The 19,603-nt window shown below is 45.6% G+C and overlaps 1 pseudogene; it reads right to left on the bottom strand.

Moving 5' to 3' along the window:
• Window positions 1–12,318, bottom strand: part of LOC106573090 (collagen alpha-1(XIV) chain-like) — a 263,151-nt pseudogene extending 250,833 nt beyond the window's left edge.
• Between the last annotated feature and the right edge of the window lie 7,285 nt (window positions 12,319–19,603).

The following is a 19,603-nucleotide window of genomic DNA, read 5'->3' as shown; positions in this document are numbered from 1 at the left end:
TCTGTGTTCAGTAAATATCTCCTATAAACCTGATAGGAATTCATCTGGGGGTTGTTTCTGTGTTCAGTAAATATCTCCTATAAACCTGATAGGAATTCATCTGGGGGTTGTTTCTGTGTTCAGTAAATATCTCCTATAAACCTGATAGGAATTCATCTGGGGGTTGTTTCTGTGTTCAGTAAATATCTCCTATAAACCTGATAGGAATTCATCTGGGGGTTGTTTCTGTGTTCAGTAAATATCTCCTATAAACCTGATAGGAATTCATCTGGGGGTTGTTTCTGTGTTCAGTAAATATCTCCTATAAACCTGATAGGAATTCATCTGGGGGTTGTTTCTGTGTTCAGTAAATATCTCCTATAAACCTGATAGGAATTCATCTGGGGGTTGTTTCTGTGTTCAGTAAATATCTCCTATAAACCTGATAGGAATTCATCTGGGGGTTGTTTCTGTGTTCAGTAAATATCTCCTATAAACCTGATAGGAATTCATCTGGGGGTTGTTTCTGTGTTCAGTAAATATCTCCTATAAACCTGATAGGAATTCATCTGGGGGTTGTTTCTGTGTTCAGTAAATATCTCCTATAAACCTGATAGGAATTCATCTGGGGGTTGTTTCTGTGTTCAGTAAATATCTCCTATAAACCTGATAGGAATTCATCTGGGGGTTGTTTCTGTGTTCAGTAAATATCTCCTATAAACCTGATAGGAATTCATCTGGGGGTTGTTTCTGTGTTCAGTAAATATCTCCTATAAACCTGATAGGAATTCATCTGGGGGTTGTTTCTGTGTTCAGTAAATATCTCCTATAAACCTGATAGGAATTCATCTGGGGGTTGTTTCTGTGTTCAGTAAATATCTCCTATAAACCTGATAGGAATTCATCTGGGGGTTGTTTCTGTGTTCAGTAAATATCTCCTATAAACCTGATAGGAATTCATCTGGGGGTTGTTTCTGTGTTCAGTAAATATCTCCTATAAACCTGATAGGAATTCATCTGGGGGTTGTTTCTGTGTTCAGTAAATACAGTGCATTCGGAAAGTTTTCAGACCCCTTGACTTTTTTCCACATTTTGTTATGTTACAGCTTTACTCTAAAATGTATTACATATTATTTGTTCCTCATCAATCTACACACAATACCCCATAATCACAAAGCGAAAACAGGTTTTTAGATATTTTTTTCAAATGTATACATAAAAAAAGTATAATAATAACTTAAGTACATAAGTATTCAGACCCTTTGCTATGAGACTTGAAATTGAGCTCAGGTGCATCCTGTTTCCAATGATGATCCTTGAGATGTTTCTACAACTTGATTGGAGTCCACCTGTGGTAAATTCAATTGATTGGACATGATTTGGAAAGGCACACACCTGTCTAAATAAAGGTCCTACAGTTGACAGTGCATGTCAGAGCAAAAACCAAGCCATGAGGTCGAAGGAATTGTCCGTAGAGCTCCGAGACAGGATTGTATCAAGGCACAGATCTGGGGAAGGATACCAAAACATGTCTGCAGCATTGAAGATCCCCAAGAACACAGTGGCCTCCATCATTCTTAAATGGAAGAGATTTGGAACCACCAAGAATCTTCCTAGAGCTGGCCGCCCCTGGCCAAACTGAGCAATCGGGGGAGAAGGTCCTTGGTCAGGGAGGTGACCAAGAACCAGATGGTCACTCTGACAGAGCTCCAGATTTCCTCTGTGGAGATGCGAGAACCTTCCAGAAGGACAAACATCTCTGCAGCACTCCACCAATCAGGCCTTTATGGTAGAGTGGCCAGACGGAAGCCACTCCTCAGTAAAAGGCACATAACAGCCCGCTTGGAGTTTGCCGAAAGGCACCTAAAGGACTCTCAGACCATGAGAAACAAGATTCTCTGGTCTGATGAAACCAAGATTGAACTCTTTGGCCTGAATGCCAAGCATCACGTCTAGAGGAAACCTGGCACCATCCCTACAGGGAAGCATGGTGGTGGCAGCATCATGCTATGGGATGTTTTTCAGCGACAGGGACTGGGAGACTAGACAGGATCGAGGGAAAGATGAACGGAGCAAAGTACAGAGAGATCCTTGGTGAAAACCTGCTCCAAAGCGCTCAGGACCTCAGACTGGGGCAAAGGTTCACCTTCCAACAGGACAACAACCCTAAGCACACAGCCAAGACAATGCAGAAGAGGCTTTGGGACAAGTCTCTGAATCAAATCAAATGTATTTATAAAGCCCTTCTTACATCAGCTGATATCTCAAAGTGCTGTACAGAAACCCAGCCTAAAACCCCAAACAGCAAGCAATGCAGGTGTAGAAGCACGGATGTCCTTGAGTGGCCAAGCCAGAGCCCAGACTTGAACCCGATCGAACATCTCTGGAGAGACCTGAAAATAGCTGTGCAGCGACGCTCCCCATCCAACCTGACAGAGCTTGAGAGGATCTGCAGAGAAGAATTGGAGAAACTCCCCAAATACAGGTGTGCCAAGCTTGTAGCGTCACACTCAAGAAGAGTCGAGGCTGTAGTTGCTGCCAAAGGTGCTTTAGCAAAGTACTGAATAAAGGGTCTGAATACTTATTATGAAAATGTCATATTTCAGTTTTACATTTTTATAAATGTGTGCTGAGTAAATATATCCTGAAATTCCTGTTCAGTCCATAACCTGAACATATGCTGTGATCTCTAGTGTTTTATCTAACCGTGTGTATCAACATAGGTTTGTAATGAATAGAGACATTTGGTGACACCTTAAACAGTTATACAGGTCTAGAACACCCCCTGGGAAACAGAAAAGACAATTAAATCATGACTGGATACTAGATGTGAATATAATGTGAGGTATTTAAAACCTCCTGGGAAACAGAAATGACAATTAAATAATGGCTGGATACTAGATGTGAATATAATGTGAGGTATTTAACACCACCTGGGAAACAGAAATGACAATTAAATAATGACTGGATACTAGATGTGAATTTAATGTGAGGTATTTAACACCACCTGGGAAACAGAAATGACAATTAAATAATGACTGGATACTAGATGTGAATTTAATGTGAGGTATTTAACACCACCTGCCTGGCCAGAAGTAGCTACAAATTCATAAATTCCCATCTTTAAGTACTTTCCATTTGTACTGTCTGAGTCACTGCACATGAATTGAGTTGACGGAGGATAGGATGTTTATTAGTCCAGATAGACATTAGTCTTCTGCTTTTGTCAACGCGCTAATATACACACATAAGGTGGGAGAGGCTGCAGCAGGGGTTACATTCCTGTCAAGGGAACATCGGCAGTATGTGGCACCTGAGATATTGATGGCAGCAACCCTCCGCTCATTCCCTGATAGATCACCCCGGGGTTGGAATGAGATTGAATAATGTATTGGAACATATAGTCCATTTGCTCTGTGTGAGGATGAGGGTGTGGAGGATTCCTAGAGGAACAGTGGAACACTATTGTGAGTCGAGGCTTCCACAGATGAATACAGTAGCTGTGAGAGGGATTCCTTCATGATGTGATGCATTTCATTATTCCACCCTTGTCTATCAGCATGTCATTGTTCCACCCTTGGCTATCAGCATGTCATTATTCCACCCTTGGCTATCAGCATGTCATTGTTCCACCCTTGGCTATCAGCATGTCATTATTCCACCCTTGGCTATCGGCATGTCATTATTCCACCCTTGGCTATCAGCATGTCATTGTTCCACCCTTGGCTATCAGCATGTCATTGTTCCACCCTTGGCTATCAGCATGTCATTGTTCCACCCTTGGCTATCAGCATGTCATTGTTCCACCCTTGTCTATCAGCATGTCATTGTTCCACCCTTGGCTATCAGCATGTCATTGTTCCACCCTTGGCTATCAGCATGTCATTGTTCCACCCTTGGCTATCAGCATGTCATTGTTCCACCCTTGTCTATCAGCATGTCATTATTCCACCCTTGGCTATCAGCATGTCATTATTCCACCCTTGGCTATCAGCATGTCATTGTTCCACCCTTGTCTATCAGCATGTCATTATTCCACCCTTGTCTATCAGCATGTCATTATTCCACCCTTGGCTATCAGCATGTCATTGTTCCACCCTTGGCTATCAGCATGTCATTGTTCCACCCTTGTCTATCAGCATGTCATTGTTCCACCCTTGTCTATCAGCATGTCATTGTTCCACCCTTGTCTATCAGCATGTCATTATTCCACCCCTTGTCTATCAGCATGTCATTGTTCCACCCTTGTCTATCAGCATGTCATTATTCCACCCTTGGCTATCAGCATGTCATTGTTCCACCCTTGTCTATCAGCATGTCATTATTCCACCCTTGTCTATCAGCATGTCATTGTTCCACCCTTGTCTATCAGCATGTCATTATTCCACCCTTGGCTATCAGCATGTCATTGTTCCACCCTTGTCTATCAGCATGTCATTGTTCCACCCTTGTCTATCAGCATGTCATTATTCCACCCTTGTCTATCAGCATGTCATTGTTCCACCCTTGTCTATCAGCATGTCATTATTCCACCCTTGTCTATCAGCATGTCATTTTTCCACCCTTGTCTACCAGCATGTCATTGTTCCACCCTTGTCTATCAGCATGTCATTGTCACTCATCTCATCCCTCATCTCTCTCTCCTCTCATCTCATCCCTCTCCTCTCATCCCTCGCTCATCTCATCCCTCGCTCCTCTCATCCCTCTCATCTCATCCCTCTCATCCCTCTCTCCTCTCATCCCTCTCTCCTCTCATCTCATCCCTCTCATCCCTCTCTCCTCTCATCCCTCTCTCCTCTCATCCCTCTCCTCTCATCTCTCTCCTCTCATCCCTCTCCCTCTCATCCCTCTCTCCTCTCATCCCTCTCCTCTCATCCCTCTCTCCTCTCATCCCTCTCTCCTCTCATCCCTCTCATCCCTCTCTCCCCTCATCCCTCTCTCCTCTCATCCCTCTCTCCTGTCATCCCTCTCCTCTCATCCCTCTCTCCTCTCCTCTCCTCCATGTGAGGAGTCTTCTGTTGTGGCAGATAGCACTTATCCCTGAATCCTCTGAGCCCTTTACCTGTCTGTCTGTCTGTCTGTCTGTCTGTCTGTCTGTCTGTCTGTCTGTCTGTCTGTCTGTCTGTCTGTCTGTCTGTCTGTCTGTCTGTCTGTCTGTCTGTCTGTCTGTCTGTCTGTCTGTCTGTCTGTCTGTCTGTCTGTCTGTCTGTCTGTCTGTCTGTCTGTCTGTCTGTCTTCCCTCTCTCGGCACGCTGCTCACCTACCTGACTAAGGCCTCGCTTCATCTGTTTTGAACATGTATCTGTTACCAGCATGGTGCGTAAATCCCTGCTGAGGGTATTTAAATATTAAGACTGTTCTGCTAGTCCTCGATCACACCACGTGGAGAATGAGGCTGCAGTATACATTCGGTGCCGTTCAGTCAAAGTTGGTTAAGAGTACTGTCATGTTAAATACTACAAATGTGGGGATTAGAGAAGAGATATTGACCAAGAGTTCTTTGGATAATGTGAATTAGGTTTACATAGAATGTCAATATGTTCTTCATTCTACTCATCCAGGCCTAAATGAAACCCCAGACATGGATTTAAAATGAACATTAACACAGTAGCATTAACAACACAGGCCATTATGACCCCTCTACACTCTACACTCTTAGAAAATAAGATGCTATCTAGAACCTTAAAAGGGTTCTTCAGCTGTCCCCATAGGAAAACCCTTTGAGAACTGTCCCCATAGGAAAACCTTTTGAGAACTGTCCCCATAGGAAAACCTTTTGAGAACTGTCCCCATAGGAAAACCCTTTGAGAACTGTCCCCATAGGAAAACCCTTTGAGAACTGTCCCCATAGGAAAACCCTTTGAGAACTGTCCCCATAGGAAAACCCTTTGAGAACTGTCCCCATAGGAAAACCCTTTGAGAACTGTCCCCATAGGAAAACCCTTTGAGAACTGTCCCCATAGGAAAACCCTTTGAGAACTGTCCCCATAGGAAAACCATTTGAGAACTGTCCCCATAGGAAAACCCTTTGAGAACTGTCCCCATAGGAAAACCCTTTGAGAACTGTCCCCATAGGAAAACCCTTTGAGAACTGTCCCCATAGGAAAACCCTTTGAGAACTGTCCCCATAGGAAAACCCTTCGAGAACTGTCCCCATAGGAAAACCCTTTGAGAACTGTCCCCATAGGAAAACCCTTTGAGAACTGTCCCCATAGGAAAACCCTTTAGAGAACCCTTTTGGTTCCAGGTAAACCTTTTGAGAACTGTTCCATGTAGAATCCTTTCCACAGAGGGTTCTACATGGAACCCAAAAGGGTTCTACCTGGAACCAAAAGGGTTCTACCTGGAACCAAAAAGGGTGCTCCTATGGGGACAGCAGAAGAACCCTTTTGGAGCCTCTTATTGTAAGAGGGTACTCTACTGTGTAGGTCATTGAAAACACAACAATCTGTTTGGTTTTATTGAACTGTTTTTCTGACACTCTCATCAGCATCTCTCCCTACACATACAAATTCACCAATCTAGATTTTAACACGTTGAAATGAAACACCTTGTTTTTCTAATTAGGTAACTAAAAGCTAATCTGATGCCATTTGGAGAACAGCACGAAGCTGACCCATACAGTCAGACATGGAATCAATAGAGAATCATTAGTGAAGGACTCTGTCATATGAAACAGCATGCCACTGACCCCAGAGCCTGACCAGACAACACACTGGGGGCCCAAAGACAGGTAGAGGTTGGCTGTTACAGGTTGTAGCAGCTAGTTGTGTCCAGTGTCCACTACAATAGGAGATGAAAGACAGTGGTGACGGGGGGTTCAAATAACCTAAAATCTCTTCTTTTTGCAACAAATGGACCTCCCAGTGTATTATATATACAGGAAATGGTAAGTGGCCTAGCTTGACCCGAGCAGAGAGGTGTGGGGGAGAGACGTGCAGACCAGTTACACATTATATATACACCCTCCACAGACAGGAGTCAGTAGCCGTGGGGGAGAGACGTACAGACCAGATACACATTATATATACACCCTCCACAGACAGGAGTCAGTAGCCGTGGGGGAGAGACGTGCAGACCAGTTACACATTATATATACACCCTCCACAGACAGGAGTCAGTAGCCGTGGGGGAGAGACGTGCAGACCAGTTACACATTATATATACACCCTCCACAGACAGGAGTCAGTAGCCGTGGGGAGAGACGTGCAGACCAGATATACATTATATATACACCCTCCACAGACAGGAGTCAGTAGCCGTGGGGGAGAGACGTGCAGACCAGTTACACATTATATATACACCCTCCACAGACAGGAGTCAGTAGCCGTGGGGGAGAGACGTGCAGACCAGTTACACATTATATATACACCCTCCACAGACAGGAGTCAGTAGCCGTGGGGGAGAGACGTGCAGACCAGTTACACATTATATATACACCCTCCACAGACAGGAGTCAGTAGCCGTGGGGGAGAGACGGCAGACCAGTTACACATTATTACACCCTCCACAGACAGGAGTCAGTAGCCGTGGGGGAGACGTACAGACCAGATATACATTATATATACACCCTCCACAGACAGGAGTCGTAGCCGTGGGGGAGAGACGTGCAGACCAGTTACACATTATATATACACCCTCCACAGACAGGAGTCAGTAGCCGTGGGGGAGAGACGTGCAGACCAGTTACACATTATATATACACCCTCCACAGACAGGAGCCAGTAGCCGTGGGGGAGAGACGTACAGACCAGATATACATTATATATACACCCTCCACAGACAGGAGTCAGTAGCCGTGGGGGAGAGACGTGCAGACCAGATATACATTATATATACACCCTCCACAGACAGGAGTCAGTAGCCGTGGGGGAGAGACGTGCAGACCAGTTACACATTATATATACACCCTCCACAGACAGGAGTCAGTAGCCGTGGGGGAGAGACGTGCAGACCAGTTACACATTATATATACACCCTCCACAGACAGGAGTCAGTAGCCGTGGGGGAGAGACGTGCAGACCAGTTACACATTATATATACACCCTCCACAGACAGGAGTCAGTAGCCGTGGGGGAGAGACGTACAGACCAGATATACATTATATATACACCCTCCACAGACAGGAGTCAGTAGCCGTGTGGGAGAGACGTGCAGACCAGTTACACATTATATATACACCCTCCACAGACAGGAGTCAGTAGCCGTGGGGGAGAGACGTGCAGACCAGATATACATTATGTATACACCCTCCACAGACAGGAGTCAGTAGCCGTGGGGGAGAGACGTGCAGACCAGATATACATTATGTATACACCCTCCACAGACAGGAGTCAGTAGCCGTGGGGGAGAGACGTGCAGACCAGATATACATTATGTATACACCCTCCACAGACAGGAGTCAGTAGCCGTGGGGGAGAGACGTGCAGACCAGATATGCATTATATATACACCCTCCACAGACAGGAGTCAGTAGCCGTGGGGGAGAGACATGCAGACCAGATATACATTATATATACACCCTCCACAGACAGGAGCCAGAAATCCCCCTCTTCACACCAGACCTGGGTTCAAATAGTATTTGTTAATGGTTTGATTGAGCCTGCCTGGACTACCAGATGGACAGGGATGACACTCTTGGGAGTTGGGGCTATCCCATTGGTTCCACTGCGCCAGACAAGCTTAACTGAACTTTCCAAGTATTTGAAAGAAAACAAATACTAATCGAACCCAGGTCAGCTCCACACCAGTCCACAGAGCCTCGACTCCCACACCAGATGAACCCAGGTCTGCTCCACACCAGTCCACAGAGCCTCCACTCCCACACCAGATGAACCCAGGTCTGCTCCACACCAGTCCACAGAGCCTCCACTCCCACACCAGATGAACCCAGGTCTGCTCCACACCAGTCCACAGAGCCTCCACTCCCACACCAGATGAACCCAGGTCTGCTCCACACCAGTCCACAGAGCCTCCACTCCCACACCAGATGAACCCAGGTCTGCTCCACACCAGTCCACAGAGCCTCCACTCCCACACCAGATGAACCCAGGTCTGCTCCACACCAGTCCACAGAGCCTCCACTCCGGCACCAGATGCTTTACTTTGCCTGCATCCCGAATGGCACCTTATTCCCTATATAGTGCACTACTTTTGACCAGAGCCCTATGAGCCCTATGGGCCCTGGTTAAAAGTAGTGTACTACATAGGGAATAGGGTGTCATTTGGGACGCAGACTTTACTTCTGGCCATCGGGATCATTTCACTCCAAGGCCTGGATGGAATGTTTAGCTGAGCTACATCCAAGCAGCACACAGCCAAGACAATTAAATGTTGATGTGTCCCTGGAGGACGTTATCATATGTACCCCCCCTCAGATAGGATCCTGAATATTCTCCCTTTCCGATCCGCTCACAGCAGACCTGGGTTCACATACTATTCAAAATCTTTCAACTATTTGGGGGGTTGACTGAGTCTGCCTAGAGTGCCAGATGGGTTTGAGGGTTTGCCATTTTGAGATTATTCTATTGCCCAATTAAAGCAGGCAGGCTCAATCAAGCACAGATAAAAAAAAAGTATTTGAAATAATTGCGAATAGTATTTAAACCCAGTTTGTCTCCAAGACCAGACCAAACGAGACCAGCTCCACAGGGTTCTTCCATTGACCACAGGTGAAGGTTGTTGCATGATAGATGACTAAAGAATCATCTTGAGGATATCAAGTCGGCAGCCCAGCTAAGCATGATAGCAATCAGATGTGCTTCTGTGACTGGACCTTATATCTCATTATAAGGCTCGGTTTATGCTCCATGTAAAAATGTATATGATTACACCCAAATAATATTCTTTACAACAACAAAAAACATGAAAAAGCATGACAAACACAAAACTAGAATCAAATGGTATTATTTGAATGTAAAACAAAGACATGGTGTGGGGTGAAATGGCATGTCCACATACAGTAAGAGATGGAATGAAATGGGACCAAATCTGCACATCAAAAGAGGAACTGACAGAGGAGACCACCAACGGAAGCATTTGGGTAATCATCCAGTCACAGTGTAGTCCTTACCTTGACCCTGGGCAGGGGCTGGGAAATGTACAGCCAACACCAGGAAGAGCAGAGGACACCATGTCCTTATTGGGAGTCCTACAATCAGCATCCTTACAACTGTGATGCTCCTTCTGCACCTAGCGGGGAGAGGAGGAAAAATACAGACTATTTAACACTGCCTGACTGCCACAGCTGTGGGCTTTGGAGAGCGCTAGAAAGAGGTTTTAGGAATAATGATGAGAGAGAGAGAGGGAGAGAGAGAGAGAGAGAGGGGGGGAGAGAGAGAGGGGGAGAGAGAGAAGGACAGAGAGACAGAGAATGAGAGAGAATGAGAGAGAAAGAAAGAGAATGAGAGAGAGAGAGAGAGAGAGAGCGAGAGGGAGAGAGAGAGAGGGGGGAGAGAGAGAGAATGACAGATAGACAGAGAATGAGAGAGAGAGTGAATGAGAGAGAGAGAGAGAGAGAGAGAGAGCGAGAGAGAGAGAGAGAGAGAGAGAGAGAGAGTGTATGAGAGTGAGAGTGTTTACTTCCCTTGGCAATGTAAACATATGTTTCCCATGCCAATAAAGCCCCTTAAATTGAAAATTGAAATTGAGAGAGAGAGAGAGACCAGCATTGAGTAGTAACAGACGTCCATAGCTATAGGGCTTTTTCAGTGTCGAGGCCCAGCCTGTCTCAAGTGGGGGCAGGCAGAAGGGAGTGAGGGGAAAAAGGGGAAGATCAGAGTCACTTTGAGAATGGGAAGTTGGAAACAGAACAGTAGAGGACTTTGTTACATTTTGACGGACAGGCCCAAGAGAACATTTCTTGAGTGCCATTGTTGACATTGAGAACAAGCAGAGCTCAACTTGTCTGTCACTCATCATTAAGGCTTTGACGAGACAGGCAGATTGTAACAGCAGCACAGGAATGGAGGAAGCTAGTACAATACTGCCACATAGGACTGCTGTAGGGCAGTAGGCTGAAAATGACATATAAGTGAATAATGTGTCAAAATGTATCTTTATATAGAGAGATACTGTACAGCATAATCCTGGCATCTGTGTCCATCAAACTAAGCCTGGACATTGACTTCACGACAGAGATATAATTTAGACATTTAACTATTTTATACAAGCAAAAGCATAAAATGTTTTCTTCAAAACTATTATTTGCTATACTTATGCAATACAATTGAACCAAAACAAGAAAATATGTTGTCATTGGATTTAGGTTAAAAGTTGGGTGAAAAAGGGATATGTTTTTTTTTTTTTACAGTTTGATGACAGTTTCCCACGTTGTTTCAATGTTATCACATTTATTTATCGTTGTTTAAATGACGTGGAAACACCGTTGATTCAACCAGTTTGTTTCCAATGGGAAGTAACTATTTGCTGACAAACACTGGATGTTTTTTCCCCTACTTGTAAACCCTTATGGCCAATTATTCTTCAAATGAAGAAGTATACATGAATCAGCACATTCAGTTTGAAAGCTGAAACTGCTGATGAAACTCGTGAAGTAGTAATCCCTAAACGCTGTCCAATCAAAATACACCTCATCAAGCTGAACTATGTAGCCTACACGTCAATAGAAGATGAGATAGGGACAAAACGCACCTTGTCGCCCTGGAAACAACCGGAAAATAAACATATTTCTTTTTTTTGTATTTACAATGAAATTCCACGAAGACCATAATAATGATAGTTAGTAATACATCAAAATAATTTCTGACTTGATTTATAGACACACAAAAACATTTGAATGGCTTAGATTACCCCAGTTGTGCAACTATCACAGTGCCTAGTTCAGAAGTTCATCGTTAACTTGTGCAACCCGACAGGAAACCGATGAGAAGATTCCCACAAGTTTAGTTCAATTCTACAACTTTCAATTCGTTTACAATTCATTTGGTCATTTATCAGTATACTTGATCAAGTCAACCTATCCACTTGATTGCCTTTGAGAGCGTGGAGTAAAGGACCATAATAAATAAAGGCTAAGCACTCCAAACAAAACAAATTCCATACTGAATTAATGAAATAGCAATCCATAACTCACAAATCATCAAATCCTAAACGCTCCTATTTCCCACGGATCCTCTCAATCCCCAGAGTGTGTGTCTGTCTCCCTGGTTTGTTTCAGCCTCTCTCAGTCAACTATTCCGTCAGTCAGTCCACACTAAAACTGGGGGTGGCTGTTTCTTGCGTCGTTATTCACCCATCCCTTCGGCTATTCATCCCCCTCTACTTCTCTCTCTCCTTCCTTCACCTCATTTCATCCTGTGGACTGACGGGGGAAAAAGAAAAGAAATCGACCAATTGCTGCGGAACAGAAGGACGGAGCAAAACGGGAGGGTGGAATTCGACAAAACCCTCAGGCACTTTCCCTCGACAGGACTTGTCAAGTAAACGACTTGTAACCGAATGTAGGTTTTAACACTCATGAAATGGTAATTCAGCTCTATCGTTAGTTGTCACAGCATTGTTATGTCTGACACCGACTGGATTGGAATGGTGGAAGCTGAGCAGGTGCTTCGACACATTCTGTTGCGCGCTCTCTGGTGCTCTGAGGCTGTGACCGCACCAAGTGACTATACATTTAAACATACATCTACGCTAAGTTGTGCCTTGAATGGCTGTTGCGTAATATCTAATGAACATTTGAAAATTCCCTAGGAATAGGGCCTTATTTTAGTTGACTTGTCTTTTGGGACAGCGTAATTTGAAACGTGGGTAATAGTAAATTGTGCAGCATTGCGGCTCTGGAATAAACTCCACTCCACACCAGCTGTACTGTAGCATCAATGCCCCTCATCCTCTTTCCCTACAAACCTCCCATCCATTGTCCATAGACCATCCCAAATGGCACCCTATTTCCTATATAGTGCACTTCGCTTTGATCAGAACCAAAAGAGCACCCTTTTCCCTATGTAGTGCACTATTCTGGTCTGTCTGTCCTCCTAACACCTCTCCCCTCCCAGCCAGCCCCTCCCAGAGAGAGGGAGACCTACACCCTCCCAGCTGCTCCCAGAGAGAGGGAGACCTACACCCTCCCAGCTGCTCCCAGAGAGAGGGAGACCTACACCCTCCCAGCTGCTCCCAGAGAGAGGGAGACCTACACCCTCCCAGCCAGCCCCTCCCAGAGAGAGGGAGACCTACACCCTCCCAGCTGCTCCCAGAGAGAGAGGGAGACCTACACCCACCCAGCTGCTCCCAGAGAGAGAGGGAGACCCAGACCCTCCCAGCTGCTCCCAGAGAGAGAGGGAGACCTACACCCTCCCAGCTGCTCCTAGAGAGAGAGGGAGACCTACACCCTCCCAGCTGCTCCCAGAGAGAGAGGGAAACCCAGACCCTTGCTCCCAGAGAGACAGGGAGACCCAGACCTCCCAGCTGCTCCCAGAGAGAGAGGGAGACCCAGACCTCCCAGCTGCTCCCAGAGAGAGAGGGAAACCCAGACCCTTGCTCCCAGAGAAAGAGGGAAACCCAGACCCTTGCTCCCAGAGAGAGAGGGAAACCCAGACCCTTGCTCCCAGAGAGAGAGGGAAACCCAGACCCTTGCTCCCAGAGAGAGAGGGTAAACCAGATGGTATGACAGTCCCAATGATGTCATTTCACCTGTCTTTGACTAGGCTGGGAGCATCCAATGGCTGCTGGGTAGGAATCAGTTCCTTTCAACACTATCACACTGCAATGAGATGCTGCTGAATATATGGATTGTCTGTGTGGGGGGTGCTGGGAGAGAGAGAGACAATTAGACCCAAACAAATCATGAGAAAACAAAAAGATAGTTACTTGACACATTGGAAAGAATTTACAAAAAACAGAGCAAACGAGAATGATATTTGGCCCTAAACAGAGAGAACACAGTGGCAGAATACCTGACCACTATGACTGATCCAAACTTAAGGAAAGCTTTGACTATGTACAGACTCGGTGATCATAGCCTTGCTATTGAGAGAGGCTGATGTAGGCAGACCTGGCTCTCAAGAGAAGACAGGCTATGTACACACTGCCCACAAAATGAGGTGGAAACTGAGCTGCACTTCCTAACTTCCTGCCAAATGTATGACCATATTAGAGACACATATTTCCCTCAGATCACACAGACCCACAAAGACTGTACATAGACATAATATGACATTTGAAATGTCTCTATTCCTTTGGAACTGTTGTGAGTGTAATGTCTATTGTTCATTTTTTGTATTGTTTATTTCACTTTTGTTTATAATCTATGTCACATGCTTTGGCAATGTTAACATATGTTTCCCATGCCAATAAAGCCCTTGGAATTGAATTGAGAGAGAGAGAGAGATAAAGAGAGAGAGAGATAAAGAGAGAGAGAGAGAGAGAGAGAGAAAGAGAGAGAGAGATAAAGAGAGAGAGAGAGAGAGAGATAAAGAGAGAGAGCGAGAGAAAGAGAGAGAGCGAGAGAGAGAGAGAGTGAGAGAGAGAGAGAGAGAGAGAGAGAGAGAGAGAGAGAGAGAGAGAGAGAGAGAGAGAGAGAGAGAGAGAGAGAGAGAGAGAGAGAGGGGGCTAACATATCAAGTACGTTTTAGTGGACAGTAACAGATATTTCCCCTAAATCCAGTCAGCCCCCCAAGAACGTTCCCATTTTGTATGTGTGTATTGGATACCAGTTGTGTTGTAACAGCCTTATTTCCTTCAGATAAAAATGACATGTACAATTGCAGGGTCTCATCCAACTTCTACTAAATTGGAAACACAAGCAGTCGACCACCACAGTAGAAAACAGAGCAGTAATCACAGCTAGGTAGCTTCAAACAGAACTGGAGCGTTTGAGCTTTGAAAGAATCTGTGTGAAGTTTGTCCTGGCCTGTTCTACAACAGGTTTCTGTCTGCCGTATCCAAGCCCTGCACTGTCTGACACAGGTCTCAGCCCTGCGAACAACAGGTCTCTGTCTGCCGTATCCAAGCCTGCCACAACCTGCACTGTCTGAACAACAGGTCTCTGTCTGCCAGTATCCAAGCCCTGCACTGTCTGAACAACAGGTCTCTGTCTGCCGTATCCAAGCCCTGCACTGTCTGAACAACAGGTCTCTGTCTGCCGTATCCAAGCCCTGCACTGTCTGAACAACAGGTCTCTCTCTGTCTGCTATATCCAAGCCCTGCACTGTCTGAACAACAGGTCTCTGTCTGCCATATCCAAGCCCTGTACTGTCTGAACAACAGGTCTCTGTCTGCCGTATCCAAGCCCTGCACTGTCTGAACAACAGGTCTCTGTCTGCCGTATCCAAGCCCTGTACTGCCGGATACTAGGCTCTCAATCTCTCCTGGGCCCTCTACACATAATACATTATTCCCTGTTCTGGACTACTGTACATGCAGCACAACATTAGACTCCAACGAGAAAAAGCCTACCAATTGTTAACTTTCTGAATAAATTCTATACGAAAGTGAGATATCTTTCTGCCTTTCTAAGTAATGTTGCATTGAAAAACTTTAACTTTAACCTTTGGCTCAAAGTACCCAACTACATTTCAACAAGCTAAGCATCTCTCTCTCTCTCTCTCTCCTCTCTCCTCTCTATTTCTCTCTCTTCTTTCTCTCTCTCTTTCAGAGCTCAGTGCCTCCTTTCGTTCAGTTCCCAGCGGACCCTGAGTGACAGCTCCTCTCAGAACCCCAGGAATCGAGTCGGACAACAGATCTGCACTCCGCATGAACCCGCCTCCCTGAACAGAATCGAATATAGAATGAATAAATGCATTAGTTCTGAGTCCCAAATGGCACCATATTCCCCTACACATAGTGCACTAGGTTTGACCAGAGCCCTAAAAGTAGTACACTGTGTAGGGAACAAGATGCCATTTGGATTGCAACCTTAGAGTTGATACGGAGTTCATTGAGCCTCGACCATATGGCTCTCTCTCTGCCGTCTGTCTCCGTCATAAACAATTTAAAGGTCATTGGGATTCAACAGTCTGTCTCGATACCGTAGGCTATTCTGATTTCTTATTCAAACTGCTGTTCTGAAGCATCGGAGAGAAACTATACAACTGAATGTGAAGTGTAAGATTGTTTTTGTGGGAAATGTGTGACAAACAATCATTTCAATATTTCACATGAATGCACACACACACAAACACTCACATGCACACACGCACACACACATACACTCTTACATACACAAGCACTCGGAACACACACATGCACACACACACTCGCATGCACACACACACACTCGCACACTCCCTTCTTGTCCTCATTCCCAGATACCTTTCCATTTTACAGTCAGATTATTATGTCACATCCTTGTCACATCGTTGTCATGCTGCTTCCCACTGGGTTACATACAGTATGAGTCCTGGTCAATAGTAATGCCCAATGTCCATCTCCTGTCCTCTTCTTGTCTTCCCCAGGGAAGGACGTAGGACCAGTAACAGTATGTCCCGGGGCCTGTACAGGGAAACACACAATTTAGTTTTTTACAATCTCTGGTATGCACATTTTACCTTTATTTAAAGGGGGGGTCTCTTTTACAAGGGTTAGAATGTACAGGACATATTTTCCGTTGTCTTTTCCACCTAGAGTATTGACCTGACTGTTGTTCATATGCTGTATTGATTATGTAAACAGCTGAGCAGATCCCTGAGTCAGTACATTTCCACAGTATGGATGACAGTCACATCAGTTCAATCAAAGTGACAACTGTTTCCATTGTCAGAGTGTCTACAGTATGTCTGGAATTGCGTACCAAATCGCACCCTATTCTGTAGGGTACTGTAGTTCACTGCTTTTGACCAGAGCCCTATGGGTCCTGGTTAAACATAACGCAGCATAAAGAGAATAGAATACCAGTAGGGACTCAGCCCTGGGGCTCTGGAACGGCCAGCTCTCTACATAAAGGGACTCAGCCCTGGGGCTCTGGAACGGCCAGCTCTCTACATAAAGGGACTCAGCCCCGGGGCTCTGGAACGGCCAGCTCTCTACATAAAGGGACTCAGCCCTGGGGCTCTGGAACGGCCAGCTCTCTACATAAAGGGACTCAGCCCTGGGGCTCTGGAACGGCCAGCTCTCTACATAAAGGGACTCAGCCCTGGGGCTCTGGAACGGCCAGCTCTCTACATAAAGGGACTCAGCCCTGGGGCTCTGGAACGGCCAGCTCTCTACATAAAGGGACTCAGCCCCTGGGGCTCTGGAACGGCCAGCTCTCTACATAAAGGGGACTCAGCCCTGGGGCTCTGGAACGGCCAGCTCTCTACATAAAGGGACTCAGCCCTGGGGCTCTGGAACGGCCAGCTCTCTACATAAAGGGACTCAGCCCTGGGGCTCTGGAACGGCCAGCTCTCTACATAAAGGGACTCAGCCCTGGGGCTCTGGAACGGCCAGCTCTCACATAAAGGGGACTCAGCCCTGGGGCTCTGGAACGGCCAGCTCTCTACATAAAGGGACTCAGCCCTGGGGCTCTGGAACGGCCAGCTCTCTACATAAAGGGACTCAGCCCTGGGGCTCTGGAACGGCCAGCTCTCTACATAAAGGGACTCCAGCCCTGGGGCTCTGGAACAGCCAGCTCTCTACATAAAGGGACTCAGCCCTGGGGCTCTGGAACGGCCAGCTCTCTACATAAAGGGACTCAGCCCTGGGGCTCTGGAACAGCCAGCTCTCTACATAAAGGGACTCAGCCCTGGGGCTCTGGAACGGCCAGCTCTCTACATAAAGGGACTCAGCCCTGGGGCTCTGGAACGGCCAGCTCTCTCACATTCTCAACGTCTTACTTTTAAATAACAAGCCTGGTGAAGACGGGTAATAACGATTAACTGTGGCCTTATCATTAGGTCTGGACACTATAGTCACTTAGCTCCACGACACAACCCTGATATTTGTCCTCCATCTTGTAATTAGCTGGCCGGACCTGGGTTCAAGGGTCGGGGCCTCTGTGTAGCCCTCGGTGTGTGAGTTTGCTGCATGCATGCTGTAACAAAGCAAACAACCATTAAAGTGGGGTTTAGTTTCATGAATACACCTCTTAGATGAAGTGGAGGGTTTGAAGAAACAGAGCTGTCTGTCAGTGTGCTCAGGTTAGTGTAACTAGTTAGTATGTCAGGTGTCAGGTCAGTGTAAGTTCAGTGTGTTCAGGTCAGTGTAACTAGTTAGTCTGTCAGTGTGTTCAGGTTAGTGTAACTAGTTAGTCTGTCAGTGTGTTCAGGTTAGTGTAACTAGTTAGTATGTCAGTGTGTTCAGGTTAGTGTAACTAGTTAGTCTGTCAGTGTGTTCAGGTTAGTGTAAGTAGTTAGTATGTCAGTGTGTTCAGGTCAGTGTAACTAGTGAGTCGGGTCAGTATGTTCAGGTCAGTGTAACTAGTTAGTCTGTCAGTGTGTTCAGGTTAGTGTAACTAGTTAGTCTGTCAGTGTGTTCAGGTTAGTGTAACTAGTTAGTCTGTCAGTGTGTTCAGGTTAGTGTAACTAGTGAGTCGGGTCAGTGTGTTCAGGTTAGTGTAACTAGTGAGTCGGGTCAGTGTGTTCAGGTTAGTGTAACTAGTGAGTCGGGTCAGTGTGTTCAGGTTAGTGTAACTAGTTAGTCTGTCAGTGTGTTCAGGTTAGTGTAACTAGTGAGTCGGGTCAGTGTGTTCAGGTTAGTGTAACTAGTTAGTCTGTCAGTGTGTTCAGGTTAGTGTAACTAGTGAGTCGGGTCAGTGTGTTCAGGTTAGTGTAACTAGTGAGGTATATATACAGGGGGAGGCAGCCAGAACCCACAAAGGAAGCTCTCTGAAGTTTACACTTTACTGACTTCTATTGAAGAGGAGGAGGATGTGTTTCAACAGGAAGACTTGGTGCTGGGGAATGCAGCTGTGTAGACACAGCTCCTGTCCACAAACAACAACAACAAAATGATATACATACTTTTGGTCATGTAATATATATATATATATATATATACATATATTGTAATTTTTGTTTTGTTTTGGGGCAAAAAATATCGTATAATCACCAGGAATTCATTACATTTGTTTAATTAGTTTAATTTCGGAAATCTGTTCCCAAGTATTCCCACAAATAAAAAATAAGCCGTGATGGTGTCTCTATGTCATCAAGGTAGGAAATAATTGTTCTTCTCAAATATAATCTCTTTTTGGTCTTAGTTGTTGTCAATTTACAGTGTATAAATTATTATAATTATAGGGAGGGGGGTGCTGTGGGATTGTTTAAAATACTCTTTGAAGAGGGTGGGTTCAGATGTTTTCAGAAGATGGGCAGGGAGTCTGCTGTCCTAGCTTCAGGAAGAAGCTGGTTCCACCATTGGGGTGCCAGGACAGAGAAGAGCTTGGACTGGGTTGAGAGGGAGCTGCCCTCCCGTATGGCTGGGAGGGCCAAGAGACCCGAGGTGGTTGGAGTGTAGGGACTTCATATAGATATAGAAAGGATAGGAGAGTTATTCGGAATATTGAAGAGACCAAACTGCTGGGTGTGTCACCCTAAATAGCAACTAGCAAGCCACGGTTGTCTAGTGGTTATATGATAGGAGGAGTTGTCTAGTGGCTATATGATAGGAGGAGTTGTGTAGTGGTTATATGATAGGAGGAGTTGTCTAGTGGCTATATGATAGGAGGAGTTGTCTAGTGGCTATATGATAG

Source organism: Salmo salar, chromosome ssa02, assembly GCF_905237065.1.
Source record: "Salmo salar chromosome ssa02, Ssal_v3.1, whole genome shotgun sequence".
Lineage (NCBI taxonomy): Eukaryota > Metazoa > Chordata > Actinopteri > Salmoniformes > Salmonidae > Salmo > Salmo salar.
The sequence above is the reverse complement of the archived record's forward strand: the minus strand, read 5'-3'. Positions and strand labels throughout refer to the sequence as shown.